General features: G+C 61.7%; 1 pseudogene across 1 annotated transcript in view; it reads right to left on the bottom strand.

Annotated features, from left to right (window-relative positions):
- LOC308631619 (phosphatidylinositol 3,4,5-trisphosphate-dependent Rac exchanger 1 protein-like) overlaps positions 1-23,393 on the bottom strand; it is a 75,362-nt pseudogene that overhangs the window by 20,918 nt on the left and 31,051 nt on the right. The window contains exons 10-19 of the transcript XR_014024316.1: positions 21,742-21,892; positions 17,280-17,380; positions 16,116-16,219; positions 15,597-15,646; positions 13,880-13,955; positions 7,597-7,669; positions 4,783-4,921; positions 3,297-3,392; positions 2,488-2,636; positions 991-1,076 (exon numbers count right to left, since the gene is read on the bottom strand). The product of XR_014024316.1 is annotated as a phosphatidylinositol 3,4,5-trisphosphate-dependent Rac exchanger 1 protein-like (transcript). The remainder of the gene's footprint in view (positions 1-990; positions 1,077-2,487; positions 2,637-3,296; positions 3,393-4,782; positions 4,922-7,596; positions 7,670-13,879; positions 13,956-15,596; positions 15,647-16,115; positions 16,220-17,279; positions 17,381-21,741; positions 21,893-23,393) is intronic.

Below are 23,393 nucleotides of genomic sequence, written 5' to 3' on the forward strand. Positions count from 1 at the left end.
CCCCAGGCCTGTTTTGAGACAAGGTCTCACCAAGTTGCTAGCCTTAAATTTGGGATCCTCCTGCCCCAGCCTCCTGAGTTGCTGGGATTATAGGCATGTGCCACCATGCCCAGCCAACCTTTCCTCCATGTAGGGTGACAGTCTTGAGTATTTTGTTATAGTAACGGAGAGCTGCTGGCACACTGATCACTACGCGCTGCGGCTGCTCCAGGGCAGGGCTTCTCCCCTGCACTCCCACCACCTGGGCCAGGGAGCTCGGCTCTGTAGGGCCACCCTGGGCACTACGGGGTGACAGCTGCATTCTGGTCTGCCCTAGAGGCTAATGGCACATCCTCCCCAGTTGTGACCACTGAAAACATCTCCAGTCCTGCCAGATGTCCTCTGGAGAAGGAGGCAAGTCACCCACAGTCACAGATCACTGCTTCAAAGATAAATCACAAGCTCACTCTAAAATGCTCTCCATTTCTCGGGAGCCCTCTGTTCACTTTCTCAGTGAACAGATATTAGAGGTATAACTCTGACCTCAAAAGTGACCTTTAGAGTTTAGAAGGAAGCCCTGAGATACAATGCTGGGCCCAGTCCTGCAGACCTGCCCGTCTCCTCTCCAGGACAAGGCGCTGCAGAGAGCAGAGGCCTCCAGCTGGTGGCCCTGGGGCTGCGGCATGGCTCTGTGGGACCCTGACTTCTCCTGACACGCCCAGTCTGGCTCCAGGGCCAGTCCCTGCCCCGCAAGGCCGAGCCTGGAGAGCGCTGCCACTTCAGGGACGAACAGCGCCCGTCACCTTGCCATGGTCCCCAGGGCTCCCTGGTGTCTCTCAGGCTGGTCCGCCCACGTGTGCTTAGTGTTCCCAAGTCTTAGCTTCAGGAAGGGAGAAAAATGCCAATGGCACCCGGGTCGGCAGAGCTGGGTGCACGGGTCCCCACGACTCTGAACTCCGGGGACACAGCCCCAGCCCAGAGCTGCTGCTGGTCAGCCAGGCTCCTGCTCACCTCTCCCCACGGCGAAGACATAGGGCGGGGCGGCTCCTCGGATCTGGAAGCACAGAGCCTCTGGGTGGTCGGGGACTTTGATGGTCCTGCCGCAGGCACAGTGACAGGGTAAGGCCATAGGAAAGCAGCATCCTTCCCCATAACCTGGGGCCACCTGGGGGAGCCCCTGCCTCTAAGGCTTCTGGGAAACTCAGCCCAAAACAAGAGCAGCACCAGGCAGCCCAGTCCCACATGAGGGGACATGCCAGTTACCCAGAGTCCACGCCACCAATCCTCAGTGGCCAAGAGCCCCGAAGTTCCACAGGCCTGCCTGCACTGCCCCCACACCCAGGAGCCCTGGAGGCCAGGCCAGCACCCCCCGTGGACATTGACTCAATTATCGTAGACGGCAGGGTGAGAAGTGGCCCAGCACACCTTGGTGTTGTCCCCCCAAAACACCCACCAGTCCCCTAGAGAGGGGTTGGAAAGCCCGAGTGTCAGACACGCTGGGGCCTGTTCTCGACCACAGCAGAGAGGGGCCACACCTGCTAGGGTGGGCAGCAGGCGTCCTTTGTCCTGGACACGCCCACCCAGGCTATGTCCCCAGGCCTGCCTTTGTCCCTCCTGTTCTGGCACGTCCCCTCTTGTGCCAGATAAAGCCATCCCCTAAGCCTGTTCCAAACCCCAGGTGCTTCCGGAAGTCAAGCAGACGGCTGGCTCCCCTTTGGCCAGTCCGCCACCTGCACGGGCCAAACCGTGCTCAGATCTCCCTGAACGAGCTGGCCTTTTACTGAAACTGTCACATCAGAACGCCCCCCTCCCGGCAACAGAGCGCTGGCCTCAAATAAAAGAGAGGCATAGACACCCAGCATGACTTTTCCATGGACGACTCTCCCCTGTACCTCATCTGTCCCGCCGCCCCTCCCTCTCCCCCTGTAGCCCCCGCACCCGTCGGAACCTCCAGCCGCTCTCCATAGGGCTCATAGTGGCGCAGGGCCCCACAGGCCTGGCCGCCCTGTCCCGCTGGCCTCCCCCACCCGTCCGCACCCCTCGTGCTGGGCCTCACAGCTGCCAGAGACGGCCCCACCACAGGCCCAGGCACCGCTGCTTCCTCTGCCTGGAGCCCTGCTCCCCCAGAAGTCCCCATGAGGAGCCCTGGTGACCTCTCTGCCCACCTTATCACAGTCTAAGGCCAGCTCTGTGCGTCTCCATGGCTCACTCGCTGCCCCAGCTGGGGACGTATCTCACGCCCCGACCAGTGTACTTCTGTCCCCTGCTCTGTCCCCCACTTGACCAGGGGCCCATGAAGGGCAGGAGCTGCGTCCATGCTGACAGGGCCGCATGCCAGGCCCACGCCCCTCGGCCCAGCCGAGGCTACTGAAGAGCAGGGGCAGCGTATCCCATGGTGGCTTCAGTGACGGCCACCCCCCAGGCCACAGAGCTCCCACCCCACCAGCCCCAGCACTGGTCCCTCCTCAGCATGCCATCAGGCTGGGCACCAGGCCCGGGGTCACTCACTCTTTGGCCTTGGTGGCCACCAGGAGGCGCAGGGGGCGGCGGGAGCAGAAGCACTGGTTGAGGAGGGACTCCACCTCTGAGAAGGGCCGCAGGAACACCAGGTCCTCGTTGATGGAGTAGATCCTCCTGCCCACCTGCAGGCCGGCCATCTTGGGGGCAGCAGAGGACAGGCGTGTGAGTGCAAACACTGCCATCCACAGTGAAGGGCCCTCCCTGTGTTCCTCAAGGACAGGGACAGCCCAGCGGGCCAAGGCGGCTCCCCCAGGGAAGCCCTGCAGGGCGCGGGGCCTGGGTCTGGACCCAGCTACAGGGGCCACAGGTGGCCTGCCCGGCTGGGTGGAGCAGGGGGTCTAACAGGGTGGCCACCTCGTGACTGCCCCTCACAAAGGGCTTTGGGAGCCTGGGCTGCCTGGCCTGGCAGCTGCAGCCCCACCTCCCCACCCAGGAGAAGCTGCGAGTCTGGGGCTCAGATCCCCTCCCATTCCTTCTCCTCCAGACCATGCCCAGGGGACAATGAGCTCCTCCTGCTCGAGCCACCAATATTTAGGTTTTTTATCTTCGCAGCTCATTCCAAAACTGATTCAGAACTTGAGTGTGTCCTGGGCCTCCACACAGCGCCAGCAGGGGGCGCTGGTGGGCCGCACCAGGACAGCGCCGAGCGGCCAGGGCGTCCGGCTCCCTAGTACCTGCAGGGGTCCTGGGCCCAGTTTCCCCATATGGACAAGAGAGAGCACCAGCCCTCGTCCCCAGACCTGCTGAGCTGCCCTCCCACCTGCACAAGCCCCTGCCAGAGCAGCCCTGGGCCTCACCTCGGCCAGCGAGCCCCTCTGGACCGATTTCACCACCACGGCCTTGTTCTTCTCCTCCTCGATGTCGAAGCCGTAGTCCTCCTCCTGGGGCAGGATCTGGGGGCCCGAAGCAGACCCGGTCAGGCAGGAGGTGCCCAGGGCACCCCACCCTGATGCCCACAGGACTGGGATCCTGCTGTCTCCTCATGCCCCAGGGCCACCAGGGTGGGGTGCAGATGAGGGGCCTGCAGCACAGCAGCCAGACCAGGCCAAATACAAGCCCCACCTGCACACAGTAGGCACCTGAGGTGAGGGCACCACCTGGCTCCCGCCAGAGCCTGGTGTGTGTTCAATCTGTCACCCTTTCCTCCTGCAAACCCAGGGACAGTCCCCTCTCTACACGCTGTCTCCCCATCCACTGGCATACCATAGGTGCTCAATAAATGACTTAATGAATAAAGCAGACCCAAGACACCCAGCCCCATGACTGTGGGAGTGGAAAAGCAGCTCAAGGAGCAGCAGCCCTCTACTGCTGGAAGCAGGTGCTGGGGCTCCTGGGGACACAGGGAAATGGGCGCAGCCATGCAATAACATCCAGGGAGCCGTGCCGGTCAGACACGCCAAGCGCTCCGTGGGTACGGCAGACACGCTCCCCAGCAAGATGGACTGGACAGTCCCCCTCTGCAGCTGATCGCAGGGGAGGGCCAGCCCGGGATCAACCACAGACCGCAGTGCAGGGCTGTGAGCAGCTTGAACTACAGGAAAGCAGCTAAGGGCCGGGGCCTGCCCTGGGTGGCTGAGGGCCACACTGGAGCTGAGGGCTGGACATGGGAGTGGGGAAGGACCCCAGGCAGCAGCCAGCGGGCCACGGCCCTGAGGCACTGAAGGGGAAGGAAAGGGCTCAGGTGGCTGGGGCCGGGCGAGGACAGCACCGGAGGTGGAGGGGAGAGGCAGAGTCCCCTAGGCCACGCTGAGCACTTGCAGCCCACCCTGGGTGTGACAGGAGCCCCGGAGAGGAAAAAGAAATGGAACCCACAGAAGGCACTGAGTGTCTCCACACCAGGCCAACTCCGGCTCTGACCTGAGCAGGGTGAGCGACCCGCTCTGAGCCCCTGTCCACCACCCGCTGGGACCACGCATCTGGAGGGGCTGGTGCTCACTGGTGGACAGAGAAACAGGATTTGGGGGGCTAGGCGGGTCAACTTCCTGCAAAGCTGTGAGACCTCCCTGAATTGCAGAGCTATCGACAGCCACCGAACACAGGTAGGCGCCAGTCTGAGACCCAGGCTCTGGGGGGCAGGGAAGTGGCTTTGGGAGGCCGTCCCCGGGCACAGCGCCAGGCTGCAGCAGCCGGGAAGACAAGTGGAGCTGGAACTCAGGGAGGGCGCCCAGCACCCCGGACCTGTGTGAGGAGGGCGCCTGGGCCATGCAGTGACCTGGCCTCCGGCCACCTCCAATCCCACAGGAGGCCTGGGAAGGACGGTGCCCGGGCCCAGCCTGCTCCTACCAGCAGCCGCTTGGCCAGGATGTTCTCCACCAGCTTGAAGTCATTGCGAAGCTGTTCTTGCTGTTGGTCCCCTCCATCTCCTCGTCAGCGTGGAAGCGGAAGTACTGGGACTCGTCCTTGAACTCGCTCTTCTCCAGCACTGCAGACCCAGACACACAAGCCACGGTCAGACTCACAGCCACACGTCAGCCACACTTGCCACCTGGCAGCCAAGGGCTGGGCTAGCCCCACACAGGTTTGGTGTGTCCCAAACCCCCTGGCTGCTCAGGGTGTGACGGGCGTAAAGGACTGCGGAGCCCTCTGCGGATGGGACGCTGACTCGGGAAAGAGTAAGCCAGACCCCTACCTCACACCACACACCAGGACTCCTGGGGGTGGAAGACCTGCTTGTGAACAGTAAAGCCACAGTCGGCCAAGCACACGCACGCTACCTCGGGGCTAAGGCAGGTACGGACACAAACCAAGGGGGTCGGCAAACTGAGGCTCCAGGACCCACGTCTGGCCCACTACCTGTTCCTACAAATAAAGTTTTACTGGAAAGAGCCCCAACACTGTCTGCAGCTGGCAGCTCTCCAGCCACAATGCCAAGGTTGGACAGGTGTGACAGGTCACAAGGCACACAGGGCCTAAATTCCCACTATCTGACTCTTTACAGAAAAAAGTGCTGACCCCTGTACCAGGATGAGCCAGGAAAATGCACACAAGAAACCAGATGCAGCCCGAGGCCATGGCTTAGGGTCACCAGGCACCTCCGGGCCAGGCCTCTGTGGCTGTGCTTAGCTCGTCTACCCCTTGAGCAGATGGAAAGGCTGTTGCAGCCCTTCCACAGGTGGAAAGACCAACGCCCAGGCCGATAGACAAATCCGTCCAGGTCAGGGTCAGCAGCCGCACTGGGGCCCCACGCAGGCCCCTCCTTTCCCTGTGCTGCCCCCCGGGCCTGTCAGCGAGGGCTGGGTGAAATAAGCCAGGGGAATCCGGCCTGTGAGGTTCAGGTAGCCAGCTGCCTAAGGTTAGCGGGTCCCTGCGGCCAGGAGAACCAGCTGCCTAGACGCACCCCTAAAGATGGGGGATCTGGTGGCGGAACAGAAGACAAAGGAAGTGTTTCCTCTTCCTAGTCCCCAGGACACTTCGCCAGGACCCTACCTGTCTGGCCACCATATCACCTCTTTGGAGAAAACAGACACACAAATTGCTACTTCCCCCAGAGTGGGGAGCCAGGAGGGCGGGCTGGCTTGGCCTCTACTGTAAACACGAAGCTAGAAAATTCCGGGAGTGGGAGGAGAACGCAGTGCTGTGTCCTGCTGGCATGTCCTGAAAAGGCAGGGAATCCCCAGGTGAGGCCCAACTTACACCTCTCTGTGGAGGCCGCTGGCCAGGCTCTATGAGCCACACAGACCTGGAGTCAGGTCCCCTGCTTGGACCCTTGCTGACCCTGACCACATGCACGTCCAGCCTCATCCACAGGGAAAAGAGCAGACAGCCTGTATTGGCATGAGAGGGGTCCAGCCTGGGGGTACTTCTCTGGGACAGCTCAGCTCCACTGCAGGAGGTCCCGCCAGCCCCACTCTGTGCCTGCCCTGCACTTGGCCAAGGCCGCAATCCTGGGCTTGGGCTCTTTTTCCTATTTTAGCCTATTTTTGAGGTCGTGGCAGGGACAGGAGAAAAGGGCCGCACCCTGCAATTTCCCACCCTCCAGAGCGTCCAAACTGCTGGGAACCCCTGCGGAATGTCCTCTCCCAGCAGCCTTCCTGGAATAGCAGCAGGGGTGGACCCCTAATTACCCTCACCCACAAACAAGTGGTCCGGCCCAGCCGGCTGGTGGGCGAGCAGAGCTGTTGGGAGGCCCCAGGGGCACAAGGGCAGCTTCTGGGCACACTGAGCCAGGGCAGATGGGTGACCTAGCCTCACGGGGGAAACGAACAGCAGGAAGCAGCCCGGACCCCATAAACCATGGCAGATGGCAAGGCCTCCCGGGAAAGCTGGGGAACTGAGGCCCAGCGGGGAGCCCCCCAGAGGCAGGTCCCGCCCCGCCCACCAGCCAGAAGGCAGGCCTTGGGGCTGGAACACGGTGGCTGCCCCTGGTTCCCTAAATAAAGTCTGATGGCACATGGCCATGCCCAGCTGGTTCAGTGCTGTGTGTAGCTGCTTCTGTGTTACAAGGGCAGAGAGTGGCTGTGACAGGGACCCTGTGGCCCGCAGAGCTGAGAGCACTTGCCACCTGGCCCTTCAAGAGAAAGTTCCAAGCTGAGTTCATCAGAAGAGCGGCAGCTGGGGAGGACCCGGCCGAGGGCCCGAGGCCTAGGGTCTCCTGACTCAACACTCTCCCACCTCTGTGCCACCGCCTGGCCCTAGCCACGTGGCCCTCCCCTGGACCTCCACCAGGCCCCTGCCCCGCCCCACAGACTGAAGCCAGAAGGGTCTAGAAGAAACCCAAGTCACCACGTCCCTCCTGCTCAGAACCTCTGGGGACTCCTGCCTTGCTCAGAGTGAGAGTCCAAGGCCTCCTCATTTGCACCACCTGGAACGATCCAGAAGATGTGATCTTTCTGATTGGGACACACACAGAAACGACTGGGACCTGTTCTGCTCGTTGCTGTCCCCAGGATCTAGCACCGAGCCTGGGACACAACAGGCACCGGCTGGAGAAGAGCAGAACCGAGTCTGGAAGGCCACGTGGGCTCAGCCACAGGCAGGAAGGCCGCCTTGACATGGGCCCCCGGAACGGCGCAAGGGGCTGGCGGGCAGCAGGAGTCGCGCTCTGAGTGATGGGCGAGGCGGGCAGGGAGGGCTGGGCAGAGGCCGGGGAAGGGTTACCGTGGTGCATGAAGCCGTTGTTGCACAGGCCCACGCCGAGTGCCACGGCCTCCTCTCGCGTCTGGCAGTCTCCCTGGCATGGAACAGAGGGGCACAGTGGCCTTAGGTGAGCTGGCAACTCTGAGCCACATCCCGCCAGAGCCACCGCCCACACCTCCTCATCCACGCTGCTCCTCTAAGTCCCCTTCCACTTGAGGCTTTGTCCCTGCAACTGAAAACTTGCCAACTGACACCATCAGAACCAGGGGATGTGATTCCTCTCAGGGCCACCTGGGCGACCCGTCTCCCCCCGGAAGCCTGGAGAGGACAGGCCAGTGCGCCGGGCACTGTAGGGTTCTGCCCCAGCCGACCCTCCCTGGCAGACGTCCTGAGCAGGACTGTGCTCAGGACACACCCCCACCCCAGGGCCAGACAAGGAGTCACCATCCTGCGGGGCCACAGGAACCTCCCTGCCCAGGTGCGGGACACCTGAGGGGTGGAGGCAGGACAGGAGGCAGGTGTGTGCTTCTTCCCAGCAGCGGCCCCTGAGGTGGTCCCCGGGGCTCCCCCTCCTCAGACTTCCCTGGCGCCTGGCTCCCAGGTCTGCCCCACCTCCTCCCAGGGAGCCCTGTCCCCTGCCACCACCACCCCCGCTAAATTATCCAACATCATTTCTGTTGCCTGCAACCCAGATAATCTCAATACAGTGGCGGAGAGAGAGTGGAAGGGCAGCGGGGGACTTGGGCAGAGGACAGCAGGACAAAGGCCCAGAGGTGGGAAGGAGAAACCAGGAGGAGCAGGGCAGCCAGGGGAGCAGCCAGGCGGGGGCAGGGGCCTGGAGCCTTGCTGTGTCCCCCTGGGGACAAGGCTGCAGTCCTGAAGTCTGTGGACTGAGAAAGGAGCTGGGGAGGGGGTCACTGGCAAGAGGCCCTCCAGCCGCCTCCCTCCCCAACAACTGGCCAAGGAGCGGCAGAGGGTTCTGCGGCCCTCCCTGCCAGCAGCCTGGGGTGAGGAGGGCATTTTCCCAGGTTCAAGGGACACCGCTGCTCTATCAGAGGTAGCTGCTGCTGAGCACAGGCCAGGCCCTGAGCAGGTGGGGGCAGCTCTGGCCTTGGGTTTACTGACCCAGCCAGACAGTGCTAGAGAGCCAGTGAGCTCAGGCCCAGCTGAGGGAGGGCCCCAAGGGGCTGCAGCCCAGGCAGCCACCCCCAGCTGCCAGGATGGCAGGAGGGACATCCAGGGTCCAGGTGGCGCAGGCCCAGCTCAACAGCCAGGCAGGCGGGGCAGCATCTGGCATCCACCTGACTTCTGGGCAGCCTGGGCTCCCCACTCTGAGGGACCTGGGGCAGGTGACCAGCGAGGTCCCTCACCACAGCAGGGCAGACACAGGTTAGAGTGACAGGTCCTGGATTCATCACCTGAGAGCAAACCTGTCATCCTGGGTTGGCAATCACCACTGGGGGCATTTTGTCCCCTGTGGGGAGAGGCACAAGCTAACCAGGCTCAGAGGCCATGTATCTCACTGGGGTCCTCAGCCCTATCCTGCCCACTCACGGCTCACCCTCGGGCTCCTGCCCTGCTGCGCACGCCACTCCCCTGGGGCCTTTGCACCTGCTCTTTCCTCCACCTAGGGTGCCGCCCTGGGCTTTTCAGGCCTCAGCACTCGGTCACCTGCTCTGAGTCCTCCCCTAACTATCCCAAAAGTAGTCCCCAAGCCCGCCCCCACAAGTCCTCCCCAGAAACACCATCCGTCCCTCTCACTGCCCAGCACACTGGGGGCTACTGTAGGGTGGTTAGGGGAAGGACTCAGAGCAGGTGACCGGTGCTGAGGCCTGTTCTGTTTAAGGTCTGTCTCCCAGTAGAATTTGCACCGTGTGGGCAGGGCCCTGGCACTGGCCTGTGCACTCACATGGCCTCACATGGAAGCCCAAGCCTAGCCCTGATGGGACATAAAACATGGAAGGAAGCGGGGAGGGGAGTGGAGGGCCGGGAAGCTGACCTTGAGGCCGCTCTGCAGGGTTCTGTGCCCCTGAAACAGGGGGATCATCCCGCCACACCCCAGAGCTCTGGGGGATGAAATGGGTTCCAGGGGTCCCGCTGGGTTGGAGGCAGCAGAGGTGATGCAAGGCCGTGGGGCAGTGGGAAAGGGCCTCTGCATGAGTCTGAAGGCCCGCGCAGGCCTCTCGTGCCGAGCATGTGCCAGTCTGGGCGGTCAAGCCAGAAGCAACCACCACACCTGAGCTGCCTGACAGGGGAAACTGAGGCATGGCAGGCTGGCTCTCCCCACCACCAGGTCATGGCTGGGGAAACTGAGGTTCAGGGTGGTCGGCGGCCCAGGACTCTGTCCCTGTTCAGCTGTCACCCTCACTCCTGGCCTCTGCCTCTCCTGCACTAGCCCTCGCTGCCCACGCTGAGCCCAGCTGCAGTCGGCGCCTGCCATCTGCCTGGGAAGGGAGTTGGCAGAGCAGGCAGGCAAGGTCCTGCCAAGCCACATGGACGTCGGCACACTCATGCCCTCTGAGCCTGGCTCCGTGGCCTGGTCCCACTCGCTCCAGCCCCAGCCCCAGCCCACCAACCCTGTCCCCTGGGCATCTAGGAGCCTGGGCAGCAGGGAGAGGGGAGAGCGTGAGCTCTGTGCTGCCCACTGTGACCGCGGCGGTCAGCTGACCTCTCTGAGCTGCAGTGCCTCACCCGTGTTTCTGCCCATCCTCGCCAAGGTCTGCACGCTGGAGTGGTCCACGCACACATGACCAGGGCCACCATCAATACAGGGCATCTTTACAGCTGACCGCAAGGCACCACAGCCCCAGCCTCTACAGTGTCCTACGACTGGTGCCCAGAGGCAAGTTGGGGAACCCCAGCCTCAGTTCCTCATCAGTAAAACGGATCAGGGCTGTACCTTCCCCAGGCCATTCTGAGGGTTAAATGTACTAGGAGGAGAGCAGGTCAGAACTGACCCTTACCCTCAGAACTAAAAGACTCCCTGCCTGGGTAGTGAGTCCAGAGCCCCTCGTGAGCATCAAGGGAGGAATCCTGAGCAATCCCAGCTTCTCTCAGAAATTCCTGTCCATTTACCCACAAACCGGTTTAGGGGACCGTCTGGCCAATGAGAACTAAGCAGAAGACGGTGGGTCAAGGGACAACTGTGAGAAGTTTTCTCCCTAATGTGAAAATTGAAAAAGCACTTTCAAACTGAACTGCTGCTGGCTTTGGGCCATAGTTCATTATAAATGAGATACCTGGAGGTGTGGCAGCCATTTGTGATTGTGAGGCAACTAGCAAGAAGCTAAGAGAACCAAACAGAAAGGTGCATTTCTGGGTGCAAATAGCATTGCTGGGTTCTAGGACCGTGAACTCTGAACATTTAGTTATATAAGAGAAAATGTCTTTACTGTATTAAGTCCAGTTCCTACTATGAGAAGACAAAAGCATTTCTAACTGATTCAGTAGGCATTCAACTGACATTTTGTCCTAAGGAGCAGAATAACCTACAAGTTAGAAATAAGGAGATGTCCAGAGGGAGGGGAAGCCCCCTTGAGCCACTCTATTACATGTTCTCTGTTGCTCCTGCTGAGGTTCCAGGTGGGGATGGGCCTTTGATGTCATATCCTGTCTTGTTGGTTCCAAACACTCCTCAGACCTGCCCCACCCCCAGCCTTTGGGGAAACATCTACTTTTCCCTGTGACACCAGCAGGCTGTCCCCTGGCACAAGTGGAGTCTGGGAAACATGAGGCCACAGAGTCCATAGCAGCGAGGCCCGGGAAGCTCAGAGCCCCAAAGCCAGGGCTGTCTGGGCTGCAGCCAAAGCACCTGAACTACAAAGCAGGCACCCACGTGGCAGCTCACCTGCCATCACCTGCCCGAGGCACAGCTGCCCGAGGCTCAACTACCTGCTGCACACCTGTCCGTGGCTCACCTGCCCAAGGCTCACCCGCCTGCTGCACACCTGCCCGTGGCTCGCCTGCCCAAGGCTTACCTGCCTGCTACACACCTGCCCAAGGCTCACCTGCCTGCCGCACACCTGCCTGCTGCACACCTGCCTGAGGCTCACCCGCCTGTTGCATACCTGCCTGTGGCTCACCTGCCTGTGGCTCACCTGCCCGTGGGCTCACCTGGCAGCCGCACACCTGCCTGAGGCTCACCTGCCTGCCGCACAGCTGTGAGGCCAACTCTGCAGACGTCCCCACTGCTGTCTCTTGGTCTCACTGTCCCATGCCCGCGAATCCCCCTGTGGTTTCTTTTGCCTTCTTCGCTGACAGAACTTGGGCCCGCCTCGGGTCCTCCGCAGGAGGCGAGGACTGCACTAAGAGCTACACTCGCCAAGCAGTGACTCCCACCAGGCTACGTTTTTTACAGGTGGGCAACCTGAGGCACAGATACGGTAACCAGCGGCCCGCCCGAGGTGACGCAGCCAGGAAGTAGCAGAGCCAGGATGTGAACCGGGTCTGCCTGGCATGCCTCTGGGCTGACTGCACAGAGTCCCCAGGGGGCAGTGCAGTGGGGGGTTAGAGGCCCTGCGCTTCTAGACAGCAAGTCTGAGCCCAAGGCCAGGGTCTTGCAACCCCCCCGATTTCTCGGTCCCACTGTTACAGCAAACACTGAAACACCCACAGCTCACACTAAGGACATTCTGTTAGCCTGATGTTTTGTGAAGCACTTTTCTAAACCCACTTTTGAAGTTACTTGGTGCCGAGAAACATATAAATTGAGTCTCCACAGCAGTCATCAGTCATTTGCTCAGTGTGAGAAAATCCAGCCAGCAAAACTGTGGTTTTTGAATGGAAGGAACTTTTTATGAACACTAAATTTAACAATTACTCAGGCTGGCTTACAGCTCTGCTCTGCAGCTGGTTTCATGGTTTGGTTTGGCTTGGTTTTAGTACTGAGGATTGAACCCAGGGGCTCTCCACTGAGCCCCACGCCCAGTCCTTTTTTATTTTTTTATTTTGAGACAGGGTCTGACTAAGTTGCTGATGGTTTCACTGAATTGTTAAGACTGGCCTCAATCTGTGATCCCCGTGACTCAGCCTCCTCAGTCACAGGTGTGATGGGTCTGCACCACCAGGCCCAGCTCTGGCAGTTTAACTGGACCTTCGTCCATTATCATGTTGCAGGGTCCCATCTTTTCTCAGACCATGAATGAACATTCTGTGAGCTCCCTGAAAAATTCCCAGAATCAGGCAGAGTTCTGGACGGGGTGAGATGGGCCCAGCCCTATCCTGTCTTTGCCGTGGTGAGGCTGTGCCTCTTGGAACCAGGCCCTGGCCTTTCTGGGCCCCATCCCTCCCCTCTGTAAATGGGTTGAAGGCCACAGTAGGATAGCGGACAAAGCCCAGCCAGGGCCTGGCCAGAGGAAACCCTGTTAAGTGACCATTAATAGGAGCCATAAAGAAGGAAGGACAGGCAGGCGGGCTTGACCGCTGGACCTCAATGGAGCAAACAACTCTGCAGGGTCAGCAAGATTGATGGAGGGATGTCTAAGCCTCTGCTGGCCTCGGGCTTTCTTGAAAGGAAGACCCTGGCAAGAGGCTCCAGTTTTGTGCCAGGGTGTGAGAACCACTTTCTGTTCTTTACAATTACCTGGTCTTGGGTATCTGGATACACAGCACAAGTGGTATAAGATGTGTATATATATTATTTATGGGACCTAAAAACCCAGGAAATTCTACAACTTGAGGACATGTGCTAAGTGACATGAGGTGGTCACAAACGGTTGATATGCTAGGATTTCATTCTCAGGTGGTCCCTAGAGTAGTCAACTCCAGAGACAGAGCCCAGGAAGTGGCTGGAGGGTGGGGTGGGGCTGGAGGGTGGGGCGGGGCTGGAGGGTGGGGCGGAGTTGAAGGGAGGGGCGGGGCTGCAGGAGGGGGCGGGGCTGCAGCAAAGGGCTGGCTGCCCCTTCACAGGTAGAGCTTCAGCTCTGTGGGTGGGGGATGTCTGCAGGACATCAGGCCTGTACTTAATGCCACTGGAGCTGCACACTTAAAAGGTGTTAAGCAGGTAAACTTGCACTATGTGCCCTGGCCACCATTAAAAACACAAATTGGGGCTGGGGTTGTGGCTCAGCGGTACAGCAGTCGTCTAGCATTTGCGAAGCCCTGGGTTCAGTCCTCAGCACCACATAAAAATAAATAAATGTCCAACTACAACTAAATGTGTGTGTATATATATATACACACACAGAGACACACACAGACACACACACATATTTTAAAAAATAAAACAACACAAGGCTCCACATTCCAGGAAGCCCCCCTCCTCGGGCAAAGCCAGATGTTGGCCGCCCAGGTCAGGGGTCCTCACCTGGGCCAGCAGCCAGTCGACCAGCTTGCTCCCGGGCAGCACGGACTTGTAGGTCTTCAGGTGGTAGTCACGGTCTCTGCGAGGAGGAGGGGGTGACAGATGAGCAGGGGACGCAGTGGGGCCTCCTGGGCTTGCCGAGATCTCGAGGCACAGGGCAGGGGCCAGGCAGAGGCCCAGCCCCGACCCCACACCTGAGCCACAGTGTGACGTCCCCCCAGGCCTCCCCTCCCCCAGGGCACAGGCACTAGGCTCTAGGGCTCTCTCACTCTCGCCCGAGGACCTCAGCCGGGGCACTGTGCCCTCCGAGGGACCCGTGGGCTATCAGGAGCCAGGGTGGGTGCTGCTGGCATCTTGTGGTGGAAGCCGGGGGCCGCGGAACATCCTCAAAGAGGACTCATTTGGCTGAGATGCCTCAGCGCACAGGCCCAGGAGCCCGGGACCCTCACATGAGAAAACTCAGCCTTTCCCTGTCCTTCCCTCTGTTCTGTGTGACGGTCCTAGGTTCAAAGATCCCGGCTATGGTGACACAGAAGCCCCTCTCTGGGGCCAGGGTGGCCAGCGAGGTCCCCGGGTCTCTCCTGTGAGCCCTGTGGCAGCGGCAGCCCGGACCATCCCGCAGCCTTCCAGGTAGCCCCCGGTTTCCGAGGCCAGCCTGAGAGGCCGAGGAAGGGTCTGGCTGAAGAACTGCTCTAGCTTCAGAACCGGGAGCCCAGCAGCCGCGGTGCACTAGTGAAGGCCCCGGGGCCACTTCCCCAGGCTGGCCCAGGGCAGCAGCCGAGCAGAGGAGCCGGGAGGCAGGACTGGGGACCAGGGTCGGGTACCAGGGACCCAGGAGAGCTGGCAAGAGCTAAGGATGGGGCAGAGGGATGTGCAGCCGGGGTAAGAGTCTGGTGGCCCTGGGACCCTGCATCCACCACTGAAGCTTCACATAGGGAATGATCGCTCGATGGCAATGGCGCCCACAGAGCCAGCACCACTCAAGGCACCTCCTATGAATTTAGCCCCATGGCACCCCAGAGCTGTGAGTGACTCTGTGCCCCTTTTACAGAGGCAGAGGCAGAGGCGAGCGCTGGATCCACCACTCACTCAGGATGGCCCCGGCTGCAGGCCTACGCTGCCCAGCGTCAGCCCTTTTAATTTCAATTCAATCCAAAAAAAAATAAAACTTATAAAATAACATTAAGTCAAATTAAAGATCACGTTCCTCAATCTCCATGTTTGAAAATGCCATGTGACTAGTGCTCCCATATGGGACAACGGACACAGGGCACTTCCACCAGTGTAGGCAGCTCTACTGGACAGCAGGGCCCCAAATGAAGTGACAAGCACAGAGCACGGCGGAGACACCACGTCTGAAGGGTGAAGAGCATCCCATGCAGCGGGAAGAGCAAGTGCAAAGGCCCCAGGGCACATCCTGTCATCCCCACTCCAGAGAAAAAAGTCAAGGTACAGGGGGTGTCGAGTGACTGCCCAAGGTCACAGAGCTGGCAACTAGCAGGCACATTCAAACTCAGCCAGTCCCTGGTTCTAGGGTTGACACCCTCTGCCCTCACCGCAGTGCTTCCCAACAACCGCCCACTCCATCCTGTGACAAACCTCCAGGGTAGGTACCGCTATTAGCCCACTTGATAGAGAAGGAAAGTGAGGCTCAGAGAGGCGAAGGTGCCAGCCCCAGGCCACACATCTGAGAAGAGGCAGAAGTGAAGTGGGGACTTACTTGGTCACCGGGGTGTGGAGGCTGTGGAGACGGCAGTACAGCCTCACACCCTGAAAGAAGAGAGAGGGGACTTGGGATCAGGCCACACGGTTCGGGGCCCCGAGGCTGCTGGAGAGTGCAGAGATGGCCCTCAGAACAGAGCAGGGGCTGTCCCGTGGCGCACGCCTGTGATCCTAGGGGACTGGGAGGCTGAGGCACGAAGAGCTTGGGTTCAAAGCCGGCCTCAGCAACTTAGAGAGGCCCTGTCTCAAGACACAGGGGGTTGGGATGTGGCTCGGAGGTCAATGGTTACGGCCCCGGGGTTCAACACCCAGTGCCAGAAACACAACACAACAAGACATCAGGGTCGGGGTGGGGTTGGCAGGGGAAGTGGAGGGGAAGACAGGCCGCTGGACAGAGAGAGGCCTGCTGTGCATGACCTCTGCTGGGTCAGGGTCATGGGTCAGGTGTCAGCTCAGGGTGGAGGGTGGCAACCCTGGACATGATGCCAGGTCATGGGTCAGGGTGGAGAGCACCTGCCTTGGACATGATATCCTCCAGCTCGCTCCGGGCCTTGTATGTGCCATCGTCATAGCGGAAACGGTACATCACCTGCTCGTTCTTGAACTGGTGCTTGTCAGAAACTGGAGGGAACCAGGGACGGCCAGTGAGGCTGGGCACCACCCCCCCGCTCCCCACCCGTGCCCAGTGGGCTGGCTGGCCCCACTTCCCCAGTGCGCAGACGAGGAACGCAGGTCCCCTGCAGCGCAGGGCCACCGGAGACCTCCGGCAGGCCAGGCACCTGCGGAGGAGGGGCCCAGACCACCTGTCTGGCTCAGCCTGTGGGGGGCCCAGGGGTCTCAGCCACACAGCCTCCAAGTCACCCTGGATGCTGTGATCCCTGCAAATCCTGCTAGGCCCAACCTCCGAACCCCAAGCTCTCAGGCCAGGCCCCCCAGCCCCACAGCTGCCCCCGCTGGGCTCCTGCTCCCACCTGGGACCCAGCACCTCTGCCCAGCAGCAGAGGAAGCGTGAGGTGCGGCCCTGAGCCGCAGGTTCTCTGCAGGACTCAGCAAGGGCCTCGCCCTCACGCATGCGAGAGCCACCGCCCTGTGGGCCAGGACGTCCTGGGCCTCATCCCCCGACAGCCCGCTCAGAGGCAGCCTTGCTGCCTCCCTGCCTGCGCTGAACAAGCCACCCTGGCTCGGGCTGCCCCTCACCTTTGGGTACTGGCCTGAGCCCCCTTCCCAGAGACCCCCAGACCCCACTTGGAGATGAGCCACCGCGACAGGTCACCTCCCGCCCTGCTCTCGCTCCTTGGGCACCCACACCTCCTGGACACAGACCTTTACTTCTGGGTTTTATCCTCCCCCAGTGGCAAGGCCAGCTCCCTGGGGACAGGCGGCTGCACTGCCTGCCCACCCCGTGTGGCCAGCACGCCCAGCCTGGCGCTTGGTAACTGCTCGTGGAACACTGAAGCTTGGGCCGTGACCCTCCCCTCTGAAAGGTGGGGGGGACATCCCTGCCACCACCTCTCCCAGGTGTCCCTGTCTGCTCCTGTCCCGGGGAAAGGCCGGGAAGCAGCCGTGTGAGGACATCCGGGGGCAGGGCGGGCGGGGAAGCGGGCAGCTGCCCAGGAGGGCCCGGCTCGCGGCCGCGCAGTCTGCCTGGTCTGACGCCCGCCCACCGCGGCCGGCCACGCACCGTGGTGGATGATGCCATTCTCCAGCAGAGCCTGGCCCAGGTTGACCCCTTCCTCCGTCTTGCTGATCTCGCCGATCTCCAGGAGCCAGGCCACAAACTCACTGTGGGAACAGGAGACAGGGCTGGGGGCCGGGGCTGGGGGGCTGGAGAGCTGGAGGGCCAGGGCTGGGGGGCTGGAGGGCTGGGGGTCTGGGGGGCTGGAGAGCTGGGGGGCTGGGGGGCTGGAGAGCTGGGGGGCTGGAGGGCTGGGTCTAGCAGGCCGGGATGGGGGGCCGGGGCTGGGGGCCAGGGCTGGAGGGCCAGAGCTGCGGGGCCGGGGCTGCAGGGCTGGGGGTGGGGGGCTGGGGCTGGGGCTGGGGGCTGCAGGGCCGGGCCCGGCCATGGGACCCTGAAGCCAGTCAGAACCTCCCACAGAAAGCGAGGCTGGGGAGCCCAGCCTGGCCACCAGTGGAGGCCTGCGCATCTCCCATTACCCATGGCAGAGGGACACATGGCCAGGCCCTGGGTCTGCCTCAGGCTCAAAGGATGGAGCAGTGGACGGATGGGTGGACCAATCAATGGACAGACAGACAAGTGATGGACAGGTGACTGGCAGGCAAGTAGATGGGCCGGTAAAGGAAAGGAAGGTGAGAGGATCTTCCCTTCCTGAAAGGTGCCAGACTCTTCCTGCCCCAGGGCCTTTGCACTGCCTGTTCCCTCTGCCTGGAAATGCCCTTCCCCAGCTCTTCACGTGGCCTTCTTTTCATCCTTCAGGTCTCAGCACAAACATCACCTCCTTGAAGGAGGCGCGTTGTCTGGCAACACAACCCACTCAGTGGCCCTGTTCTTCCTCCGTAGCGCTTATCACTGTCTGAATTTATCTCATTTGCAGATTTATCCCTTTCTCAGCCACCTCCTACAGCCAGAACGTAATCTCCCTGTGAACCGAGTGCTACCTACTGTGTCCCAGCCTGGGAGAGGCCTCACGCACAACAGGACGCACTAATCATCCACTAAACAAATAAAGGAAGCAACCATCAAGCAAGGAGGACTGTTCTGGGTCAGCAGGAAGGCCGGGGAGACAGTATGTCGGGGGGCAGAGGAGACGGGCGGCTCTCGAGCCCAGCACACCCGGTGGGGAGAGGCCAGCCAGGCCAGGGCCCCGCTCCCGGGAGATCTTCCTGGGCTCAGCACAGAATTTAGCCCTCATGAGAGAGCAGGAAGGGGGACCTGTTTTGTGCTCAATGACAGCAGGTGGCAGCCAGCCAGGGCCCCACGCTCTCCTGCTCACTGAAGCCTGCTGTCCTGCGGGGAAACTATTTTTAGCCTCCCGGGGTTTGGCAGGGGAAGCCCTTCGGTGTGTAGGCAGCGGTGTGCCAGGCAGTCAGAAAGCCCTGCTGGAGGCGGGAAGGAGACCAGCGCGGGGAAGGAGAGCGCTCACTCTCAGAGTCCCACAGCCCAGCACCCAGACCCGCTGCCAGCAGCTGCAGGAGGGAGCGGATGTCTGCGTGCCCACTCTCGGAAGCCGGGACCCAGCGTCCAGCTGCCCACCAGCTGTCCGGCTGGGGGCCACCTCTAGCACTGGCCAGCAGCCCTGAGCCAGGAAGGAGGGACAGGAAGTGGCTGCGGGGGTGGGAGAAGACAGTCACAGGACAACAACATGGACCCATGAGCTCCCAAGCTGGACCTTGCCACCTTCTGGGGATCAGGAAGGTTCACGGCGTTCTGGACAAATTTGGGCGACTTTCTATCCCTGTCTGGGCCTCGCAGGGTCCACCTGGCAAGGGGTTCACTCAGGAACCTTCTGGGTTTGGTGGGGGTACCTTGTGGTCATAAGGAACCTCGGCCTGGACCCAGCTGCACAACCAGCCGAGCTCTCCCTGCGGGGCCTGCGCTCTCCCGCCCACCGCCTCCAGCCAGTGCCCAGGAGCGTGGCCCCAGGGAAGGCGTGGGACACCGTGAGCCAGCACAGGGCAGGACTCAGTGTGTGAGAAGCCAGTTGGGAGGGCAGACAGTGTAGCGCGAAGGGCAGCAAGGTCCAGGTTCCAGAAAGATGTGACCTAGAGCAGGCTGCTGTCCCTGGACGGGAAAAGCCCCCCTGGAGTGGCCAGAGCTGCTGCAGATCAGGGCTGGGGTCCGCTGATCAGGGCAAGTCAGCCTCCGGCCTCCTCCTGACCCACTAAACACTCACTTAGCCCACACCAGGCCAAGGCCCAGCGGAGCCAGGCCACCAAGCCAAGTCCCCTCAGGGGGCCCTTTGTCTTGCCTGCTGCCTGCTAGGCCTGGGCTCTCACCATGGTGGAGGTGTCCACAGCACGCCTGACAAATGGATCCTCCTCCTCCTCACAACTCATCCCCACACCTGGGCACACAGGAGGCCCAGGCAGGGAGGCCTGGGCAGGGAGGCCGCCCCCTCCAGGTCAGTAAGGAGGTCCACCTCCAGCAGATGTCAGTAACTCAACTGCCTCTAACCACCACGGACTGGAACCAAGGCTCTCTCCTTCCAGGAAGCCTTCGCTGACCGCCCTGCTGACCACACCTTGTCCCATGTGGTCCCCTGAGCTCTGGCAGCCCCCAAGAGCGCCCTCCTCTGGCCTCTGTGATGAGGTGCATCCTCACCCCAGGCCCTGCTGCGCCTCCGAAGTGCCTTCTCAGCACCTAGAATAAAATTAGAGCCCTGACCCAGGTGCTGCTGACCCAGCCCCTCTGGTTCCCGTGGCAACCCTGGTCTCCCACCCTGTGGCCACCTGCGGCCTCCTGCCTCCCTGCTGGCCTCCCTCCACCCTCAGGACTCCCACCTGCTGTTCCCTCGGCTGCTCTGGGTCTTCTGGCGGGTGTTGGTCACTCGGACCTTGTTGAAACAGCACCCCGAGAGGCCCGTGCACCCCCTGAACCAGCCCCACTCCCTCCCTGCCTTGCAGCTCCTGGCAGAGTCCAGAAAGACCCCTTCACTTCATCCGTCCTGCGTCCTGCGTCTGGCTACTCTCTAGACAGGTGTCTCCCTGAGGGCAGGCACTCCCAGGGTTCTGTCCCCAGCTGGCCCAGGGGAGGGTTTGGGTCAATAGGAGCAAAGGATGGTTGAATCTGATGGTTTCAACTAACCTGAGGGTGGCGGAAGGCGTGGGCCCCCTGGGGGCCTCCGCAGTGACACACAGGTTTTGCACCTAGGTCACTTTTGTGTATAGCCACCTCACAGGTGTCACCTGCCTCCTCCAGCAACCCTGAGGGCCATTTTATTCTCTTGGATCACAGATTGAAATTCAGCAAGGTTAAGAGGCTTGTCCAATGTCACGCAGCGAGAGAGTGAGGGAAACGAGACCTGAGCCCAGCCCTTGAAGACCGAAAAGCCAAACCAGACACGTTTTGGATTCACAGATAAAAATGAGCAAACACGCAGAGCAGGAGATGGGCAGAGCACGCCAAGTCACCAGCCCACGTGCTGGGCCTTCTCCTCGCCTTTAAAGTGGGGACAGCAGCAGTGACCCGCCTCTGTCAGTGCCGGGCAGCAGAGGCAGGGCTGGACAAACCGTCTCTGTGGCCACTGACTCCGTCCACAGGAGGGGACCAGCTCATGCAGAGCTCGGGAGCTGGCCCCGTGGGAAAGAGGCCTCAGCCGGGCAGGTGCAGAGGGCGCTGCGCGGGAGGCAGGTTTCTTAGAAGGTCTCCCTCGGGGCTTGTGGCCTCCTGGGCCCCATGGCTAAAAAGCAGGCTGTGAACCTGGCCCTGGTTCCAAGGGGCAGGAGGAGCTCCTCTGACACTCTGGGCTGGGCAGGAGGTAGGAAGGTTCTCTGACCAGAGGCCGGAAGCAGCCCCTCCCAGAAAGGGGCCGGCGTCCTTTCAGCCAGGATTAGAGATGAGCTGGTGGAGAGCAGCCAGGCCCCTCCGCTGCCTCCCAGGCCCCAACTCTCCTCTCCACAGACACCCCAGGGAGAGCAGAACCCCAGCTGCTGACCTGGACCCCAAGCTTGGCCCTGGGCCCCACCCCTCCAGGCTGGGCTCAAGTGGACACCGACTGTCTGCAGGCATTTTAACCTTAGCACAGCTAAAACCAGGCTCGCTCGGCCCGACTTTCTCCCACTTCCCATCTCCTCTTCCCCCGGCTGCGGTACCCATCGCCTTGCCCCTTCCTCCCACATGCAGGGTTCCTATGAGACTTCCCTCCCCATGTCCAGGTTCCTGTCCAGCCCAGGTCGACACCCACTTCTACCAGAAGCTTCAAAAAGTGAAGAGTGGGCTGAGCTCCACCCGCCTCCCACCCTCCTCCCCTTCTGCTCGGCCACCCCAGGCGCCAGCAGCGGGCAGCCACTCCACAGCATGCATGCGCTGCCAGCCATGGCGTGACAAGGACCTCACAGTGGGTTGAAAACCCGCCTGGGACCCCAGCCTCGTGACTCTGAGGTGGCTCCACAGGAACAGGGGTCCTGGGTGGCTCTGCCCAGGAGGGCGCGGGGAGGGGTGTGGGAGTCGGCCGGGGCGCACTCACTTGCCCAGGAAGCACTTGGGCACGGTGCTCAGCTTCCGGCGCCGGTCCTTGATGAGGTTCACCTTCTTGCTCATCATGAGGTGGTACAGCTTCTCCCCCCCCTTCTCCGCGATCATGACGTAGGCGTCGCGCTCCATACCCAGCTTCAGGCCTGCTCGGGGACAGAGCGGAGCAGCCGCAGCTCCTGAAAACTGCCCCACCAGCCCCACCAGCCCCACCGCGACCACCCAGGCAGCCATGAGCAATTCCTGTCGGCCACCGGTGCTCCAGACACTGCCATGCAGTCCTCACAGGCACCGCCTCGCACGGCAGGGTCCGGCCCTCACCCCGGGAGCCAGCCCCACAGCCATGTTCCCCCAGCCCCGGGTGCGGTTCCAACCACAGAGGCTGGCAGAGAGCCTGGAGCCCCCTGCACTCCAACCTGGGCTGCCAGCTGGCCGACCCTCCAAACTGACCTTCCTCTCTGCACACCGTCCAGTCTGGACAGCAGCAGGGGCAAGCAATAACGGCAGACACCTTCACAGTGGGACGACACGCAATGGGTCCCTCACACGAACCTGGAACCATGACAGGATCCAGGACCGTCCCCAGGTCACACTGAGGCCCAAGGAAGTCAGGTTCTCAGTCCGACGGCCCAACAAGAAAGGGCAGAACCAGGATTTTGATCCAGGAAGTGGGCTCCAGACCTGGCTCCTGACCACAGCACCAGCCTGCGCACCAGCCCAATTCCAATGACCAGAGCCCCTTGGGCCCCACCTGACCCATGACCATGGTCACCCAGTGCCGGCCACAGCACCCCCCCAGGCCTGCCATAGCCACCCTGGTCAGTTTCAGAGGTCACATCCTTGCCCAACAAGGGCCCAGCCCCGTAGTTCACTGGGTCTTTAATGTTTTGATGCAAACTCAACGTTGGAAATACCTCCCGACGGTGCAGGAGTCTCCTGGAGAAGAGGCGCCCACAGCAGTGGCCGTGCTGCCCCCTCCCCAGAGGTGACAGTGACCAGTGCCTGGCTGTAGGTGGAGGGCGGTGGAGCCTGAACCTGGCGCCATGCGGAACGCAGACCCAATGGCCTTCCTTGCCCATCGACTAACACTGGGGAGTGGGATGCAGGGGCCAGGGTTGGGCCAGTCAGACTCTGAGCCGGGGCAAGTGGAGGGCCCCCGGCTGCTCCTGGGTCCCGGGGAAGACCAGCTAGGAAGGGAGTCAAGGGACAGCTGTCCACCACGCCACGGCAACAGCAGGAAACAGGAGGGGACAGAGGCCGGCCCCTGCTCTGCACACCTGGCAGTGGGGGGTCTGGGGCCACGCGTCGGACTCCCCAGGTCCTCAAGTGCCAGGTCTCACGCAGCAGGGTCACAGCCCTGCCCAGGAACGTCTGCCTTCCACAGATGAGGACACGGGGGCCCTTCCCAGCCCGGGGGCCTCTGCCCACAGCCCAGCGCCCCCCAGTTCAGAGCACACACCCCACACCCCATCACTGCCAGCCCTGGGGTCCCTTTTGTGACCTGACCTGCCTCGGAGTCCCTGTGCCCAGGGGGTTCCCGACCATGCTCAAGGGGAAGCCCCGAAGGGCCTCTCCCAGACCCTCAGCCAGCGGACACCAACAAGAAGCACAGGCCCAGTGAGCGGCAGGGGAGGGGGCGTCCTGGGG

Source organism: Spermophilus citellus, assembly GCF_964194105.1.
Source record: "Spermophilus citellus genome assembly, chromosome: 12".
In the NCBI taxonomy this organism is placed as follows: Eukaryota; Metazoa; Chordata; class Mammalia; order Rodentia; family Sciuridae; genus Spermophilus; species Spermophilus citellus.